Consider the following 5457-nt stretch of genomic DNA (forward strand, 5'->3'; position numbering starts at 1 on the left):
CTGCAACTTTCCGCAGCAGCCTCCGCAGGGCCTGGAGCCCCGGCCTGCGCTCACCACACACTTGAGAGCCCGCGTCCTCGCCAGGGTCCTAGGGACACCCGGAAAAAGCAATAAAGGGGACGGCTATTTCCCAAGTTAGCCCTCCTCGGTTTTTCGTATTGGGACCAGAGTGGGGAATTGTGGGACAAAACCATAAACCTGAGGGTATTTTTTTAGGAGACAGGACAAGAAATCAAAATTTTTGACAGCTAAGTTGGGCAGTGTACTGGCCGCATACGCGAAATAGTACAAACTTGAACTCCGCGCCCAGAAAGGGAACTGATTTCCGGGGCGTCATTTGAGAAACACAGTTACTGTGCCAGGCTCGCTTTTGGAACCTGGGGTTCTGGCCCCCACCAGAAACCCACTTGCCCCCCCGCCGCCACCAACGCCGCCGCCACCACCACCACCATCACCATCACCACTGTCACCACCATCACCATCACGTGGTCGCAGAATGGGGCGCTTGGTTAAGAACAAAGAACAAGATCCAAGGATAGTAATGTTTTTCGGGCAAAAATGAAAGCCAATGTCAAAGACTAGACCTAGGCCTGTCTCCAGGAGAAAAGTTTAGGAGTGTGTGGCAAAAAGGAGACCCTAGAAGCGGCTTTTGGGAGGGATGGGGGGCTTGGAGGTGGGACGACTATAGTCCTCTAGGGGTCCAAACTACCTCTTCCCCTATTCCCCGACATTTTTGCCCTGCTGGCTCATTTGTGGGCACCAAAACTTGTGGAAAATACTCCTGAGGCTCACCAAATTGTCTCAAAATCAAAATGGGAATGCCTCCCTCTTTTTCCTGTCACCAGTCCCTAATCAAGCAGGGTATCCATCCAGAAGGCCACTGAATAGAAACACACACACACACACACACACACACACACACACCATCCCCACCACCACACCATCCAGCCCTGGCAAAAGGCACAACATGCGCACACACACCCGCAGCATGTTCGTCCTGTGTTCTGCGCGCCCGGCTGTAATTATCCACGCGCTTTGCATAAATCACAATGCAATTCTGAAATCATCATGATGACTTTCTGGCATGATTGGTTCAGTGGCAACGGCAGCTACAAGATCCAGGGTTGGCGGGAGGGGCTGGGGCGCGGCCGCCCACCAGGTCCAGGAGGAGCCTAGAGCCCAAGTGCCTGCAGGCTCATTGGAAGCTGCTGCAGGCCACAGGAACCTCGGATCTAAGGTGTAGAAACTTGGGACTCTCAGTGGGTGCAGCTCAGAGAAGAAAGCCTCGACAAGACAGACTGTTACTTTCCATCTTCCTATCAATGCGCTTCATAGCTGAATTATAGCTGCATAAATGCTGGGTGAATAAATAAAGGAGGAAAGTCTCCTGCAGAATTCCCAAGAAGCCCCTCGAGGCACAATAAGGCTAACCACTGGAAGCCAGGAGATGGGGGTTCAGGCTCTGTCCAACTAGCTGTGTAACCTTGGGCAAGAGCTGACCTCTCTGGGCTCCAACCATCTGCAAATGATTCAACCTTAATATTCAAAGATTCTTCCTGTGAGTCCAGGATGGGAAATAATTGCTAAGGGGCAACTGTCACTTATCTCAGAAATACTTTTTTTTTTAAAGATTTTATTTATTTGAGAGAGAGAGAGAATGAGAGAGAGAGAGCACGAGAGGGAAGAGGGTCAGAGGGAGAAGCAGACTCCCTGCTGAGCAGGGAGCCCGATGTGGGACTCGATCCCGGGACTCCAGGATCATGACCTGAGCTGAAGGCAGTTGCTTAACCAACTGAGCCACCCAGGCACCCTCAGAAATACTTTTTTAACAGAGACAAGTTCAAGGATGAGTTTATAGCAGTCATCTTGGGGAGGGAGTGAAGCCACATCCCGGAGGTTCTGAAGCCCTTCTGACCAGATCTAAACAAAGCCAGCCCCTAACTTCCACTTTAGCCTTGTGTGAGTATGGGACTCTCCACCAAACCAAAACCAAAAACACAAGGAAGGCATCTTTTATTACAGGATGTTTATATTTTGGCCGAGGAGATAAGAAATAAAATCACAAGAAGGACCATGGACTCTAGGGGTCTCTCTGCCCATCCATCAGTCATCACCCCCTTCATCACATACTGAGTACCCACTATGTGTCAAAGATTAAGGACATGATCCCTTTCTCAAGGTGCTAAATACACTGGCGTGGACTGAAACACGGGACCTTCTGGAAAAATACACCAGGGGCCCTAAACCAGTGTGGAGTGGAGTAGGCTGTCAAGGGATGCCTGGGAAGCTGGTCTTGTGGTAGGGGAATGAGTACACTGCTTCTGAAAATAGTCTTATATTATAGCTTACTCTCCCTTACTCCATTACTCTTCCTAATGCCCCTTCCCATCCATTTCAAAAGGGAAGTAGAGTCCTGTTAACTAAATGGTATAAGAGAGACAGGGGTGCAAGGCGTCCCTCTAGCATCAGGTTATCGGGGTCTCACCCCTAGCTCTCTATTCACTAGCGTCGCTAAAAATGGTGCCATTTTCTCCATTAACTCTCCCTCCATCCATTCTTCTACATTAAAACAGCAAAGGAAAAAGAAAAATCTTTTCCATCAGCAAAAAGAGCTGAAGTTGGTGTGGAACAGAGAGATAGATGTCCTCCCCAAACAATGATCAACCCCCTCTCAGAGGCCATTCTACCTGGAGAGATTCATTCCTTTGAAATGCCCTTCATCTCACCGACAAGCAGAGTTGAGAAATGCCCAGACCCAGAAAATGGCTGAGAAAACCTTCCAGTTAGGCGTGGCTAAGGTTTGATATTCAGTCTCCAAAAGATGCTCAGACACAACTTTTGTTTATTTATTTGTTTGTTTACATGAGGAAAAAGTTGATTTTCATTGCTTCCAAATCCTAAGTCAACCTATGGTTGGTTGTTGCTTTCCCAGTGGATGGGGACGATTGTCAGCACAAAGTATGTGCTCAGTGAGGGCTTGCTAAGTGACAGAATGAAAGAAACCATCTCGTCAAGCTTGCTCCTGATTTTGCTGTGGGCCTCTCTATAAGTTATTTGGGTCCTATCTAATTCTACTCAGAAAAGACACACTGAGAACAATCCAGAATAGAGACACAGATGCTCTAGAACCCCAATGGCGCTGAATTGTGGAGTTTTTTTTCCTTGACGTTTTCCAGGACTGTGTTGGGTAAGAGTTGTCTCTTACTCCCTACCAGATGGGAAGATGAACACTGTTAACAGTAACAGGATTAAGACAATGCTTGGTGTGACAGGTTTCTCTTTCTTCCCCCTTCACAAATAACATTGTCTCTGCGTTCATTCACACCCTCCCTCCGTTGGAGCCACAGCAGCTGAAGAAATTCAGGTCTACAGACAGGCTGAGGATTAGCGGTTTCTGCTTCTGAGTCTTCCTGTACTTGGATGTTCTTCTTGCCCCAAGAATAATCAGATAGAAACACCTTTCCCTCATCTCGTCTTTTATTTCCTACATAAAATATCTTATTCATTTACATCCTGCCTTGGTGCCAGAAGAATTTACCATGGCTGTCTTGTCAAATTGCTTTAATTTGGGACCTGGGCTCCCTCCCTAAAAGAGGACTCACTTGAGATGTATTTAAAACAAAAGCAACCAAAGATCGTGAACAGAAACATAGGAGCAAGAAAATATTGTGGTCTCCTTCTCCTCCCCCCAGGAAGATGGGTCAACAGAGGCAAAGCTGTCTGTTTCTTATTTCCTAAGGGCAAGAGTAAGAGGTTTAGAGGAGCCATAAGAAATACCCAGCTCTCCAACTAGCCAGGGAGCTCCTTGAAGTAGAGACTACCTGATTCATCTCTGGATTGCCCGTGCTCGCACTCTGGTACATAGTGGTGCTTTATAAATGTGGAATGTGTAAGTGACCATGCCTCGTGGTACTCACAGTGAAAGGTGAGCATTGAGGTGGGGAGCTTGCCTTTGCTCTGCCCTAGCAACCCAGCAACGGGAAGGGTAGGGAATAGAGACAGGTCCTCTAGACCTCCAAATCATGGGAAGCAATGCAGGTAATTTTTTGGCTTTCTAAAACAAAAGAATGACTAGAGAGACAAGAAAGCAGACTATGGCCACCGAGGCTTCTTCAACCTCTTCATTTCCTGTCAATTACACAGTCTGACTTGGTTTCCATTTAGCCCCAAATTACAGAGCACACAAGTCAGAAGGGAGCTTGGAGATCAGTACTCATCTAATTCCATCATTTCACAGATGAGAAAACTGAGATCCTTAGAGACAAAGCTTGTCCTAGGTCACTCACGTAGAGACAGAGGCTATTGCCAGAACCCAGATCTCTTGATGCCGAGTCTAATGTTCTTTGAAATATTAATTCCACTGCATTGAGCTACCTCCCATTTCCTAGAAGGGCTTCTAGAAACCTCCAATTAAGGCAATTTCACTCACTTACAAGTGAAATAATCAGAATTAAGAGAAGTGTTGTGTGCATATCAAAGCAATAGTTCGGTATTTCTAGAACTTCAAACTCCTCAACCTCACAAGGTTTTCTTGAAATTCCCTCTCTGACGGTCATTAAAATCTGCTGTGTCCCAATGGAGAGCAAACTTGTGAGGTCTTTTTCTGTTTTGTAGACGGAATGATATGAGCTACAAGAGGAACTACTTAGAGATACTAATTGTAGATGCTGAGAAAAAGTCAATGATTAGACTGAACAATTAATTACTAAATTTGATCGGTGTAGATTGCCAATCCGGGCCTTTCAGATTTTAAAAACATCCCTCTATTCCCTCCACAGCAGGGACTTGCTTTATCCAGATTACTGTTTCAACACTAGTAGAAACAATTGTTATGTAAAACGGGGTAGCCCGTTGAAATGTGGCTAACATATTTGAGAATAAGCTACGATTCTTTATTCCATGAATAAGGATATCAGGATCACATATTTGATCTCTGCCAACGCAATGAAAAGCATCATACATTCTAGTATGCTTTGTTTCCAAATGATCTAGTTCACACAGTACCCTGTTGTCCTCCTATTCTAGTAAGTAATTTCAGAATTCACATCACTTACAAAGATGCCGAGTGGCTATTTAGGGAAGTCTGATTCAAAAAAAAAAAAAAAAAAAACCCTCCAAAACAAAACAAACCTCCCCCTCTCTTCTCCCTCCCCCAAACCCCACGCGCTTTGTGTAAGACGGAGTCAACCAGTGGGATTCACAGGAGGTCCCCAAGTCAAATGCTGCAGCTGCGTTTTTAAAAAGGGTTGGATAAACTACAGCCGTTAATAACATCTGTATCTATGCAAGCTAAGATGATGATAGGGGTAATCAGATCTCATGCTTCAGGGCATAAGATGATTGCCTGCTGGGAGGGGGAGGATCTGGCCTTTCAGGTAAAGCAGTTCACAACTCAGGAGGTAGGCTGCAGACATTTCTCCCAGTTTCTAAAATTTCAGGTGTAATTGACATGATTTT

This window comes from Eumetopias jubatus, unplaced genomic scaffold (genome assembly GCF_037043125.1).
Source record: "Eumetopias jubatus isolate StellerSeaLion01/CBP00866 unplaced genomic scaffold, mEumJub1_p1.0 scaffold_6, whole genome shotgun sequence".
NCBI lineage: Eukaryota > Metazoa > Chordata > Mammalia > Carnivora > Otariidae > Eumetopias > Eumetopias jubatus.